Below are 15,480 nucleotides of genomic sequence, written 5' to 3' on the forward strand. Positions count from 1 at the left end.
GTAGAGGCAACCCATCACCTCTAACACATTTTGATGCAACAGTTTGTGCAAAACCATAGGAGTAAGAGAAAGCAAGGCATATTCCAGAAACTGTAAGAGGCAGATTAGGACTGTGCATGGAGTACCGATGGAGAAACAGTAAAAATGAGGCTAGACAGGTAGGAGCAGATTTTAAGAGGACTGACTCTAAAAGACTGTGTTTATATTCTCCAAACTATAAATGTTTCCAGAAACTTTTTCTCACTGCACTACACAAGTATTTTTTTTTAATTTTTATTATTTTTTTATGCAAATATTTACTATGTAATATGTATAGATATTGTGGAGCATCAAGAAATGGAGTTTACTTTCCCCCTGAAAGCAGAGCCCAAAACTAGGAGTTGTGCGCAGGTAGTTTACTTGGGAGCCGATTCCACAAGGAGTAAGAAAGAGGGACTGGCTAGAGGAGGAAAGGAAGAAAAGCCAAATTGAGGGTGCTCTCCTGGGTTGACCACCACTGTAAGCAGCCAGGGCTCAGTACCACCTAGACTTTTTCTAAGGAGGATTTCGCAAAATATTCCATGCAAGGATAGAGAAGTAAAAGGCATTCATCAAGCAGCTCCTCTCCCCGCATTATTGACAGGAGCCTTAATGTAACCCACCACGCATGTTCATGCACGTGCACGCGCGCAGTCAGCGAGCGCGCAAACGCAGTGCTTCGCTTTGACATGCGCATGTCTGTGCAGCAAGCAGGCTCCCGCTGGCATTTCTCACCTCCGAGCACCCATAGGACAGAAAGCAAAAGTTGCTTGCTGGACATGAGACATTGTCACTGCAAAGTCAACCGTGGAATCCTGTGAGGAACTAACTGTCCCCCAAGTAGAGACTAGAACCAGATCTGAGGCTGAGAAGGGTATGAGAAGGACCCGAAAAGTGTCTTGAGGTACTCATTTATATTATGATACACAATTGACTTTTCACAATGTGAGTTTGAACCTTGCAGGTCCACTTATACGTGGATTTTTATAGTACACTACTGTAAATGTATTTTCTCTTCCTTACGATTTTCTCAGTAACATTTTCCTTTCTCTAGCTTACTTATAGTACTTAATACAGATAACATACAAAATATGTGTTAATCGACTGTTTATGTTATTGGTAAGGCTCCCCGTCAACAGTAGTGATGTTTTGGGGGGGCTCAAAAATTAAATATGGATTTCTGACTGTGCATAGGTCAGTGACCCATGTTGTTCAAGGGTCAACTGTATTTCAAATGCCCCCTATACATGTGATGGTGATTAAAGACTGACCTCTCCCCTAAGAATTAATATGTCTTAAGGTTAACCTGTTTAGGTACACACTTTAGGACGATCTCTTGAGTAGCGGTTTTCCACATGGAAAAGTTTGATGACAAGGAAACCAAAGTGATTAGGGCTTATACAAAGCAATGGAAGAACACAGAAAGGAATAAGGATCAGAAAGCTTCTTTAGGACATAAGATCGGTAAGCTGGAGAACATAGGAGAGAGACAGCACCTCTTAAGATGGTGTTTCTCAGACATTTTTAATTATAACCCACAGGAAGAAATACATTTCACGCCAGGAAGACGCACCCTCCCTCAGGCCTTCCTATACACATACACTTTAATAATACAAAAGTTGTGCAGATAATACCTACCTTTACTATGTGCAATGCTCTCTAATACTTTTTTATATTCTACTGCTTCTATTATAAAATATTGGCTTCATGTTGTTGAATCACTATATTGTACACCTATATATAACACTGTATGATAACTACATGAGAATTAAAATTTAAAAAAAAGAGGGGCGCCTGGGTGGCGCAGTCGGTTAAGCGTCCGACTTCAGCCAGGTCACGATCTCGCGGTCTGTGAGTTCGAGCCCCGCGTCAGGCTCTGGGCTGATGGCTCGGAGCCTGGAGCCTGTTTCCGATTCTGTGTCTCCCTCTCTCTCTGCCCCTCCCCCGTTCATGCTCTGTCTCTCTCTGTCCCAAAAATAAATAAAAAACGTTGAAAAAAAAATTTAAAAAAAAATATAAAAAAAATTTTAAAAAAAGAAAAAAAAATTAATTAAATAAATAAATAAATAAAGAAGTAGATACTGGCTGCTTACATTGGTTATATTACCATAGTTTTAAAATATTGATTTAGGGTAATTCCCAGCTTTCTAGCTTGGCAACAGAGAAAAAACTGATAGCTATATCATCAAAATGGGAAGTACAGAAAGAAGGAGGAGTTTTGAAAAAGAGTTTAGCATATGTTCAAGGTATGTTAGAAACTTTCACATGTAATCCTTCATTCAATTTTTATAACTACCTTAGTAGGAAGTTGGTATTCCAATTTTAAAGATAGAGAAATTAAGGCTTATAAAAATAACGGTAGTTTTCAAAAATTGTATAGGCAGAAAATGGAAGAAAGTTATGAAGCAATTTTTTATTCTCCTATTAAAATTAGTTTGCAAGATTCCCCTTAAACTTAAATAATATGAACCTTGCTTTATATTTGAAAGCTAAAAATATAAGTAATAATACCTTTAAACTTCTGACTGACCCTGTGGTCTATTAGGAGTAGTATTTTGTTAATTTATTTTTTTGAAATAAATTTTTTTCTGGTGTTTATTCATGTAACAACCACTCTTTGTAAGGAAAAAAACAAACCAAATTATAATTCTGTTTGTTTTATAAATTAAGGAGAACAAAAGGCCTGAACTAATTTTTTCTTTGCACTGTCCATTTAAATAGAATTTACATAGAAATTTTAAACTACAGATGATACTGTAAGGATCATCTAGAAGAGATATCCAATTCCTTTATTTCACAGATGAGAAAACTGATCTCATCTATTTATTGGCAGAATACAGTATGTAGGAAACCCTACTAAATCATGTGTTCGGCCATTTAAAGTTTACAATTATTATTCAACTTCCCTCTCGGCTCCCCTCTGCAAACATTCTAATTACTCTTTCCAGAAAAATAATTTCCCAAGTGTCCAGATCACAAAATAGAACACAAAGAAAGATTCAAGCACAAGGAGGAGGAAAGGGTGGAGTTGTTAACATCCTCCTTTCTCCAGTGGGTTCAAAGCTTTTTTTTTTTTCCACTTCTACTTTTGCACACACACACTGACCATGTGTGGAGGTTACACTTTCATCTGCAGGTCCTACAGAAACTAGAAATTTCTTCTCTTTCTTTCCTTTCTTTTTCTTTTCTTTTCTTTTCTTTTCTTTTTTTCCTTCCTTCCTTCCTTCCTTCCTTTCTTCCTTTCTTCTTTCTTTCTTTTCTTTCTTTCTTTCTTTCTTTTTCTTCCTTTCCTTCTTTCTGTGTTGAGGGTTGACAGCTGACATCCCCAAGTTCTACTTTCCCCTTCACTTTTCTCTTTTCCTTCTCTTTTCCTGCTCTATAAAATAGCCGTTAATAGACCATGTTCATGTATGTTACAGCTCTGGTTCCACCAGGATGGCCATTTGTCAAGAAGGGCCTGTTCTTCCCTTCCCCCTGTTCTTTTCATGTATACATCATAGAAGAGTGGAAAGCTACAGGGAAAGAGGCACATAGAGGGATTCAAGGTAGGCCCTAGGGAACTGTTTGTGCACTTCAAAACCCAAATGTGGGAAATTCTTTTCTAATATGTGCAGTAAGTAGAGTTAAATTATTTGGGGCATAAAAACTCTCCTGATTGCCCAGTATGGCTTAGGTGTTTGCAAAATTTTGTATGTATATTTAGGATATGTTAAAATGGTTGATACTTTGATATTGGTAATCACTTAATTCAACTGGCTAATAGCCAGCTCTATTACTCTAGGTTCTCCTGAGAAGCAGAATGAGTAGGATGGAGAGAAAGAATGATTGAAAAAGAGATCACTTGATTTTAAGAAATTGAATTACATCATTTACAGAGGCTGGCAAGTCCAAAAGCCATGAAGCAGGCAGAAGGCTGGAAACTCAGGTAAGACTTGATATTGCCCTCTGGAATCTAAATGTCACAGGACAGTATGCTGGAAACAGACAGGGTTTCTTTGTTGCAATCTGGAGGAGAATTCTTCTTAAGGATGCTCTTAAGGCCTCAGCTGACTGGATCAGGCCCAACCCACATCTGCTTTACCCAGTGTCTACTGATTTAAGTGTTAATTACATCTAAAAAATATCTTTACAACATCTAGACTGGATAGCTTAGCTTCTCACAGGCAGAGTAAGTATTTAAAATTGTAATATAATGGTAGGGCACCTGAGTGGCTCAGTCGGTTAAGCATCCCACTCTTGACTTCATATCAAGTCATTATCTTGCAGTTGCTGGATTCAAGCCCTGGGTCAGGCTCTGTGCTGACAGCACAGAGCCTGCTTGGGAGTCTCTCTATTTCTCTCTCTCTGCCCCTTCCTCACTTGCGTGCATTCTCTTTCTCTCAAAATAAATAAATAAATAAACTTAATTTAAAAATATTTTTAATTATAATATAATGGAATTATATTAAATTTCGAAAGCATCACTGTGGAGTAACATGCATAACCATTTTAACTATTTTAATTGATTTGAGTACCTAATTAATTTTCTCAATAATCACTTAACTTTATTTAAAATAAAAGAATAATTTGCAGAAGTTTTTGTTTTGGACTTTGGTGTGTGTGTGTGTGTGTGTGTGTGTGTGTATGTGAGAGAGAGAGAGAGAGAGAGAGAGAGAGATGGCACTATTACCTGATAAAAACTAAAATTTTATTTTGTGTTAGTAGTCATTTCGATTTGGCATTTATATTTTGAAACTCTCTAAGTCAAACATATGTAGAGAAACCAGATAATTTAAAGATTTAACTTCAACATCAGTATATTCCCAAAGTTATATGCTTTAAATTATACCAAATAAACTAATTCTGAAAGAGAAAATAAAACTACCTCCATATGATTTTATATTAGCATGTGATTTTCTTAGAAACAAACAGCATTTTTCTTACATAAATATATTTTGCAAAAACTTTCCTTCTTTCCCAGAGGAGAAAAGTAAGTATAAAAAATAATAGCACGATGTGCCTAATTTCTATAACAGGTTCATAGTTATATGAGTTAGTGTGAGCAATCTTGCAGGTTCTTTTCTTTTCTTTTTAATAATTAGTAATAGCGGCAACCTCCCTCTTGGTTTTGACCTCTCTAGTTTATACATTCCCTCTGTGAGGTTCAGCCCAGGTTCACTTGTAAAGTCAGCAGAAATGTGAAACTCTTTGCTGGTTAATGCTATCGTTAATAGAGCTATTCATCACTCAGCACAGAATACATAGAAAGTGGCTATGGTCTTTTTGTTCATTGACTTTTACATCTCTCCCCTTTTAATGAATTATCTCAGAGATTTAGGAATCAGTTCATAGCCAACACCCAAATTTTATAAATGTTAAATTTTTTACTGTTTCAGAAACTTTTGGAAAGAAATGAAAAATGACAGATGCAGAGAAAGTCTCATAACACCTTACTCAGTCCTATAGCCTGAATCACTCCTTGGACCCTCCTATCTGCCTCCTTCCCTTTTCAGAGAAAACCAATATATTATAGATTGTGTAACCTTCCTATTTTTGTTTTTATTACTTTTCCCATATATGTATAGCACCATCAAACTTATAGGTAACATTTTACATTATTTTAATTTTGTATGATATATATTTACAACCTAATTTTTAATTTACCTTTGTGCTTTCAAAATGTACCAAAGTTAATACATGTAGACGTGCTTCATTTATTTTGACTGCTAGGTAGTATTCTATATTAAAAATACTGTAATTTAGCTAATCACTTCTTTATCAATAAATATTTAGATGGTTTCTTAATTTTTTTCTTTTATCAATAGTGATGCAAGAAATAGTCTTGTACATGTCTTCTCATGGGCATATACAAGTGTTTCTCTAGAGCATACTCCTAGCAGTGGAATTTCTGGAAAATGCGTTACACTTGTAGTCTATTTTGCTTGACTATCTAAGTATTTTTTTCAAAGTGCTTGATCAATTTACATTACTGCCAGCCAGCAGGGTATTAGAATTTGTTTTCCCACTCCTCCAAAAGCTGGGTATTGTCAGAGGTCTCAGTTGCCAGGGGTCTGCCAAAGCTAAATGTGAAGCGATATTTCATTTTCAAACCGATGAGAATTCTCCCTCCACTGTTCAGATTTAAGATCTTTTCTCCATTTCTGCCATTCTAGCTTCTTCTCCCATAGGCATTTCAGTCATATTATTTGTCCATTTTTCTTTAAAAAAATTTTTTTTAATGTTTTATTTATTTTTGAGACAGAGAGAGACAGAGCATGAGCAGGGGAGGGGCAGAGAGAGAGGGACACACAGAATCGGAAGCAGGCTCCGGATGACAGCAAGAGCTGTCAGTACAGAGCCCGACGTGGGGCCCAAACTCACAAACCACAAGATCATGACCTGAGCCGAAGTCAGACGCGCAACTGACTGAGCCACCCAGGTGCCCCTATTTGTCCACTTTTCAATTGGGTAATTTGTCTTACTCATTTTGAGACATTTTTACTATACTAAGATACCAGTTTTTCTGTTTATATGTGTTATAAACTGTTTCTCTCAAGATTATTACTTTCTATTAAATTTTTTCAGGGTATCTTACAGTACAGAACCTTGCATTTTAAACAAGATTATAGATGATTTCCTTTCATTTTGTGCTTATTATGTTTTTGTTTAAAAGTAAGATATATTTCCTTCCAAAAGTTTTAAAGAATTTTTTCTCACATTTGGGTCTTCAGTTCACCTGGACTTTATTTTTAATGTGGTACAAATTGAGAATTCCTTTAACAAAGAATTAATTTTACTCAGCACCATGTATTAAAAACTTTGCTCTTTCACAACTAATTAGTTGCCGCCACTAGAGTTCTTAAATATGCATAAATCTTTCTCTGGCATTTTTATTCCTTTCCATTGGTTGGTTTGTTTAGCCCAATACAAATAGTAGGATTACTTAAAGATAAGTTAATAAAAGTTATTCATTCTAAATACTAGGGAGAAAAAGATTGAAAACAAAAATGACTAGAATCTGTTGTGCCTGAGGATAATACGATAGTAATATCAAAAGATCTATTATTTGGAGTATATGAAGTAGGGAGGTAGAGGTTGCTGCAGAAAAATATTTGAAGACATAGTGACTGAAAAAAATTCTGCATGTTTGATGAAAAAAAAATTGACAGAAAAAAAATTTAAGAATTTCAGTAAATCTCAAACAGTCCAAGTTCAAATAAAAAAGAGAAATTATACCAGAGGGGAAATTTGTAACTTTGGGAATGAAAAGGAAAGCAAGAGCAATGAAACATATCTGAATAAATACAATTTACTATTTTTCTTTTCTCAGCTCATTAAATTATACTACTTTTGAAAGTAAAATTTATAACATTTTCTGGGAAAGTTTAAGTGTATATACATGTTAATACATATGACAGAGCAAGGAGACAAAATCATCAAGGGCGTAGAAAACCTGAATAACACTATCAACCAACTTTACCTAATTGACATGTGAACATTCCACCCAATAACAATATACATTCTTTTCAAGTACAACATAAAACATTCACCAAGATAGATCATAAAACAAACATTAACAAACTTGGAAGAGTTCAAATTAAACAAATTATATTCTCTAAACATCAGTAACAGAAAAAGTGTGTGAAAATTGAATAACCCATGAGTTAAAGAAGAAATCTCAAGAAAACTTGGAAAATATTTTGAACTGAATGAAAACACAAATTAACAATATAAAGAATGTAAAAGATGATACTCCTACAGACTCCATAGATATTAAACGATAATGAAAGTATACTACAAAAATCTATGCCCATGATTTTGACAACTTAAATGAAATGGATCACTTCCTTCAAAAATACAAATTACCAAAACCTGCTCCATAGTAAATAGCCTATATCTGCCCCTATAAGGAAGTTGGATTTGTAGTTTAAAATCTTCCAAAAAAGAAAAATCTAGCACCAGATGGTTTTACTGGTGAATTCTACCAAGTATTCAACAAAGAAATAATACCAATTCTACAGAAAATCTTGCAAAAAATGGAACGGCTGGAGAGAGGGCAGGAGCACTTCCCAACTCTATTTATGAAGTCAGCATTCCCTTGATTTCAAAAACAGCCAGAGATATTAAAAGAAAAAGAAAATTAAAAAAAACACTGTCTCAATAAACATAAATGTAAAAAAATCCTCAGTGATATGGTCTGAATATTTGTGTGCCTCCAGAATGCTTATGTTGAATCTTAACTCCCAAAGATGATTACATGTTAGTAAATGGAAGTCTCGGGGAAGTGATTAGGTCATAATGATGGGACCCTCATGAATGTGATTAGCGCACTGTAAAAGCATTTCACAGAATCCCTAGCCCGTTCCACCACATGAGAGCACAGCAGGAAGGTACCTCTTATAACCAGGAATTGAGCCCTCACCAGCCACCATATAAAACCTACAAACACCATGATCTTGGACTTCCAGTCTCCAGAATTGTGAGAAATAAATTTATCTTGTTTATAAAATATAGCTAGCATTTTGTTATAGCAACCTGAATGGATTATGACACAACTTGAAATTGAAGTATGTACAAAAGATAACATGAAAATAAAAATCATGGGGTGCCTGGGTGGCTCAGGTGGTTAAGTGTCCAACTTCAGCTAAGGTCATGAACTCGTGGTTCGTGACTTCAAGCCCCACGTCAGGCTCTGTGCTGACGGGTCAGAGCCTGGAGCCTACTTTGAATTCTGTGTCTCCCTTTCTCTCTGTTTCTCTCTCTCTCATCTCTCTCTCTCTCTCTTTCTTCCTCTCTCTTCTCTCTCTCTCAAAAATAAAAAAAAGATTAAAAAAATTTTTAAAAAAGAAAAAAAATAAAAATCACAATGAGATACCCATACACATGTACTAGAATGCCTTTTTCTACAAAACTTGACAATACCAAGTACTAACAAGAACACAAAGCAACAGGAACTCTCACACATAGCTGGTAGGAATGCAAAAGGCACAGCCACTCTAGAAAATAACTCCTAAAAGTTGAATATACACTTACCACAACAATTACCTAGCAATATCACACACTGGCATTTGCCCAAGTAAAATGAAAACTACATTCATACAAATACTACAGTAATTTTAAAACAATTTTGTTAGTATCACCAGAAACCGAAAACACATAAATGTCATTGAACAGGAGGATAGATAAATAAATTGTGCTACCTCCATATAATGAAACAGTACTCTGCAATAAAAAGGATTGAACTACTGATACATGGGAGAAATTGATGAATCTCAAATGCGTTATACTAAAAGAAAGAAATTTTTCTCCAAAGGCTATATTCTGTATAATTCCATATATGTTACTGTCCAGAAAAGGCAAAATTACAGAGTTACAAGACCAGTCAGTGGTTGTCAGACATTAATACCAGGGGAAGTGTTTGACTACAAAGTGTTGTATGAGGTTATTTCTTCTGGAGTGATAGAACTGTTCTGTATCTTTATTATGGTGGTGTTTTTTTTTTTTTTAATTTTTTTTTTCAACATTTTTTATTTATTTTTGGGACAGAGAGAGACAGAGCATGAACGGGGGAGGGGCAGAGAGAGAGGGAGACACAGAATCGGAAACAGGCTCCAGGCTCCGAGCCATCAGCCCAGAGCCTGACGCGGGGCTCGAACTCACGGACCGCGAGATCGTGACCTGGCTGAAGTCGGACGCTTAACCGACTGCGCCACCCAGGCGCCCCTATTATGGTGGTGTTTATACTACAGTATGCATGTGTCAAATGCATAGAACTCTATACCAAAAAGAGCAAATTGTCCTGTATGTAAATTTTTAGCATATTTTTAAAATATTCGATAGGTGTTTGGAAATAATTTGTCTCCCTATTTGTTGAAGGTAGTGCTTTAGATGCATCCTAATTTTTGATATATGCAAAATCTGTCATTTTCCAGAAAAGTTGTATCAAAATCTCCCAATACAATGGATAATTATCAATTTCAACTTTAATACTATTAACATTTGCTCTATGCACTTTTCAAGGCATTGCAGGTTTTCCAGTATATATACATTCAGTGATGTATCTCTCTAGTGAATTATGGTGTTCTTTCACCTAAGTCCTTTTTTGGTTCAAAGTTTATTTTGCCTTTTATTAATATTGCAAAAACAAATTTAGTTGGGTTCATCTTTGCTTTGCTTGTATCTGTTTTTCCATTTCAGTATTTTCTGTATCATCATATGTAAGTGTATTTCCATCAACCCAGAATTTTAAAAATCTAATTTGAAACTACCTATCTTTTAAGAAGTAAATTTAGACTTAAATCTAAATTTATTTAAGTTTAGCTGGTAGTTTAGCATTTATTATTACTGCTTCATTTTAACTTACTTTAGTAGCTTATTTTTTAATTTTATTTCTCGTGATATTTATTTGCTTATATTCTTCCTCCTTCCTTTATTGAACAGCAGAAACATTTATTGATTTGTTATTGTTTTACACTCTATTGCTCTACGTACAGTGTTTATCCTTAATCAACATGCAATCTTGACCCAGCAGATAAAAATTTAGTCAGTATTACTAACTCCTCCAGAAAATCAAAGGATCTGAAAAAGCTTGAGCTCCAATGATTTATTTGATTTTCCATGCACTTTGAGCCCTGTTTTTAAGGCACTCAAAATAAGGCATTATTTTTATTATTGTTTTTAGCATTCATTGCTTACTTAGATTCATCTATAGATTAATCAGTTTTTTACAAACATGCTCATCCACATGTTAATCACTTTCTTTGATTCTTGCATCCTGTTCTTCTTTGTTCCCTGTTCTTTATAAAGTGCATCATTTGAGGGGTGCCTGAGTGGCTCAGTCGGTTAAGCATCCAACTTCGACTGAGGTCATGATCTTACAGCTAATAAGTTCGAGCCCTGAGTCTGTGCTGACAGCTCAGAGCCTGGAGCCTGCTTCAGATTCTGTGTCTCCCTCTCTCTGTGCTCCTTCCCCACTCATGCTCTCTCTCTCAAAAATAAATAAAAACATTAAAAAAAATTAAAGTGCATCATTTGATGTTCCCTTTAGTGGGTCTGAGTAATGATCCTCAGTCCTAAGTTTTCTCAGTACGTTTTTATTTTGTCCCTACTCTTCTATAACAAGATATTATTTGATTCTGGATACCAGATACGGATTCTAAGCCTTACAGTTGAGGCAAAAGCCCTAACAAAGCACCGCAAGTCTAAAAACACTGGTTTTCCAGCTATTGATGTCACCCACGCATGAAAGGATTGTTCAAAGGCAATTTTTCTGCAAAACGAATACTCCAACCCCCACTTTTCATTCAATATAAGAGGAGGTTTAGGAAAATGGAACGTGAATTTTTGTGGGGTACACAATTCATGAAGAAAGTTTTTATTTCTCCTCACATACCCCTCTGTGTAGAAGAAATGTGATGTTTTTCCTCCCTGAAGCCAGGAAAGGGAGAAACAGAATTACTAAAACAAATTGGGGTTATCCAAACTACTTATTTTCCTGTAAGTCAGTTAATCATGAGTATCTCTCATCTAAACTTATCCAAGCTATTCATTTGGCCGGAGAGAGCCTGATGTTTTTGTGATATGGAAACAGGGACCAGGAAAAATCATGCTAAAAGAAAAAAATGTTAGTGAAGCAGCCAGCACTTCCACCATTTGGCTTCGCAGGGAGTGAGTTAGTTTCTCAGAATTTTCTAAAGCCCTTAGCTGTCTTATCAGTACACGGATTATAACTAGAGCTAAAAAGGAAAGCAAGGACTAAGAACCGAAGCCAGATTTCTACATCAGAGACAACACAAAGGAAAGACACTCACAGGACTCTCTGAAGAACCAATTAATGTGTTCCATAAAAATAGCACCCATTTGTATGGTTGCAACTGTAGAAACTGGAAGGCTGTCAGTCTCTGGATCTTCAGAAGCCAATGACAAGAAATTATTAAAAAATAAAATGTTAATATCCCAATGAGTTGTTGCTTCTCTACAAAACCAATAAAACCTAAATAACATTTTAGAAAGGGATAGAATTACAAGTTTTTATTTTTGTTTCTGCTGAGGTCCCAGGTAATTTCTTAATTTAGGGTTGTGTCCCATATAGGATGTTAGTGTCCAAGTCTGGTTTGGATTGGGTTCTCAGTTTCTCTACCATAACTTTGTTTTTCTTCTTAACCCTAATTTTTAATAACACTACTCCTTACTACTTCCTTAGACTAGTGGCAAAGTTTAGGTAATCCCTGTGTCATAGATAGAGTAGACCTTAACAGGTTCTGTCTTCGTTGAAGCCCTACCTCCAAATCTCCATTTAGATGCTAAAATTCCAAACCTTCAGTCTTTAAGGTCCATATATACTATTTCAGCCCCATTGCCACATAGACGACTATGACTTCAGCTGTTCCTTATTGCACTGGCTTAAAATGTTCCTCTCATTTCTGCCATTTGAATAATTAATTTCTTTGAGTTAATCACATATTGAAAAAAACAGTTTATATTTGTCCATCATTTCTATGTAGTTCAAATCAAAATGTCCAACATTAAAGTATAGCTTTTATCTGTTAAAGCCCTATATCCTCTTTATATAGGGTAAAATCAATGTATTTAAATAAATTCATATACCTGTATTTAACTTTTTATTAGTGATCTGAAAGCAATGACACTGTTGAGACACTTCCAAATTTTAGTCTCTGCTATGGTCTGAATGTTTATGTCCCTCCAAAGTTCATATGTGGCAAATCCTAATGCCAATGTGATGGTATTAAGAGCTGGGCCCTTTGGGGGCACCTGGTGGCTCAGTTGGTTAAGCGTCTGACTTTGGCTCAGGTCATGACCTTGCAGTTCCTGAGTTCGAGCCCCACGTCGGGCTCTGTGCTGACAGCTCAGAGGCTATAGCCTGCTTCAGATTCTGTGTCTCCCTCTCTCTCTGTTCCTCCCTGCTCGCATTCTGTCTCTCTCTCAAAAATAAATAAAGATTAAAAAATTTAAAAAAAGAGAGAGAGATGGTGCCTTTGGGAGGTACTTAGGTTATGAGGGTGGAGCCCTCATGAATCAAATTAGTGCTCTTATAAAAGAAATGCAACAGAGATCCTTCATCCCTTCCATCATGTGAGGATACAATGAGAAGTTGTGACTTGGAAGAAGGTTCTCACCAAACTACCTTGGCATCCTGATCTTGGACTTCCAGCCTCCAAAACTGTGAGAAATAATTTTCTATTATGTATAAGCCACCCCCAGTCTATGGTACTTTGCTATAGCAACCCAGACTGACTAACTCAGGTTCCATAACCAATCTTCTTTCTTTTTTTAAAGTTTATTTATTTATTTTGAGAGAGATAGAGAATCCCAAGCAGGCTCTGCACTGACATGAGGCTCAGTCCCACAAACTGAAAGATCATGACCTGAGCCAAAATCAAGAGTTGGACACTTAACTAACTGAGTCACCCAGGTACCCCAGGTTCTGTAACCATCTTCTTAAATCACATATCTAGGATGTAAAATCACATTTTGGGGTGAAATGAGCTTTGTTAGTAAGAAAAATTAAAATATTATTTGTAATCTTACAAATACACATTTGCATGTACACACACACACATACACACACACACACACGCAAACTTATAACTAGTTTCTAGTAGGGTTGTCTCCAAGATTGGGTCCCTGCTCTCTTGCTAACTTTCACTGAATTTCTTAACTAAAGAAAATGAGAATATATCAATAGTAGCTAAAGCTATGTTCTAAACAAGCAGGTTTCAACTCCTGTTATTTCATCACTGGACTCCTCCCAATAGAGTTTGGCAAGAGGCATTCTGAAATCAACACGGAAAGTCACAGAAGAACAAATTGGGGTCATCTGACTCATTCCACTTGTGACTTAAAATGCACTTGAACCCACATTTCCAGAGGGGAAAGTTAGTTATAAAGTATCCCAAATCAACTAATGTCACGTGTTTCAGTTCCATTTAAACTTTGAGTCAGGAGGAAGACAAGGTGGAAAAAGAAGTAAAAGGAGAATGAGGATTTTTTAAGTAGAACATTTCCAAATTGCTGAAAATGATTGTTTTTATATCACAAATTTATAAATAATTCAAAGAAAAGGATTATATGATCCATAAAATTTACTGTCATTTTTAATAAAATATTTAAATCATACTTCTAAAATAAAAAGTAATTATTTTTATTAAAGCCCATTTCTGACATTCCACTTCTGAGTTCAAAATATTTCACAACCCAGAAGCTCTAAAACTAAAGTATTATGCAGTCAAACTTACTTATCCTTCCTTTTTCTAGATAAAACCTCATGTTTTTAAGTTTTAGATAATTATATTCTTAGTAAACTATGGTTTTAATTATAATACACAAAAATATTGTAGTGAAAAGTAAAATGATTGTTGATACCAGCTTTTTGTTTCATAGGAGTTACTTGGGGACTTAAAAAGAGAGAATGTCCTTCTCTATGTTGGCCTCACTGCTAAACCACTGCGTATAAGGAGGGATAAGCTTTTGTTACTGAATTGGCTGCCACTGTAAACATTAGTAGAACAATCGATTCTGTTTGTCCATCCTAGTCTTAAACTCTTTCCTCTTGTTTCCTTTTTTCATCTTTAACCCTGCTGAGTTAATGAGTATTTATTTTCCTTCCTTTTGTTCTCTGTATCTTTTCCTATCCAATCAATTATTTTGAATGCTAGCTTAAAGACCAACACATCATGGTGTTGTACTAACCATCTCTTTTCTAACAGATTCTTCTTTTAAAGAAAAGCACTGCCTCTGAATGACTAATGGGTGTGAAAATGCCAATTCAGCTATGCTTGGAGTAAAGCTGATTAAATTCTTCACTTACGACGTATGTATATCTTTTTAAAAAAAATGAAGCTATGTTTTATAGGTTCCTTAAAGTAAAGTGTTCCAAGGATGATCAAGGATTTTTTATAAAAATCTTGTTATATATTCTCCTAAGGAGATTATAGGTGCATATTAATAATGCACTTATCATTGCTTCATTATGATGTTCTCTGAAGAGGCATTTTATTTTATTATTTTATTTTATTTTTATTTTTTATTTTTGAGAGAGAGAGAGAGAGAGGCAGAAAGAGAGGGAAAGAGGGAATGCCCAACAGGCTCTGTGCTGTCAGTGCAGAGCCTGATGCAGGGCTCTATCTCATGAACCGTGACATCATGACCTGAGCACAGATCAAGAGTCAGATGGTTAACCAGCTGAGCCACCCAGGCACTTCTGAAGAGGCATTTTAAATAATCTTTATTAGTGGACTAATAAGCAACAACATGTAATGCTGGGAGAAGACATCAACCAGTTGTGAGAATAGACATGTTTTTTTTCAAGAGAAGTGCCATAAATGACAATCGTTGGGCCATTCATTGGCCCAATAATACTCACCATATTCTAGTCTCTTAGCTTAACATTACTGCACCTCATCCTTCCAACCAATCTTGCTTCTAGTCAATCTCCAACCCAAAATACTCTGGGTATTTCTATCA

At 35.6% G+C, this 15,480-nt stretch overlaps 1 long non-coding RNA gene across 1 annotated transcript in view; it reads left to right on the forward strand.

Annotated features, from left to right (window-relative positions):
• Positions 1-8,203: 8,203 nt before the first annotated feature.
• The window catches only part of LOC125911498 (uncharacterized), a 70,476-nt gene continuing 63,199 nt past the window's right edge, over positions 8,204-15,480 (forward strand). The window contains exons 1-2 of the long non-coding RNA XR_007454337.1: positions 8,204-8,476; positions 14,724-14,827. This is a non-coding gene — a long non-coding RNA (uncharacterized LOC125911498). The remainder of the gene's footprint in view (positions 8,477-14,723; positions 14,828-15,480) is intronic.

The sequence above is a fragment of the Panthera uncia genome, assembly GCF_023721935.1.
Source record: "Panthera uncia isolate 11264 chromosome C1 unlocalized genomic scaffold, Puncia_PCG_1.0 HiC_scaffold_3, whole genome shotgun sequence".
Lineage (NCBI taxonomy): Eukaryota > Metazoa > Chordata > Mammalia > Carnivora > Felidae > Panthera > Panthera uncia.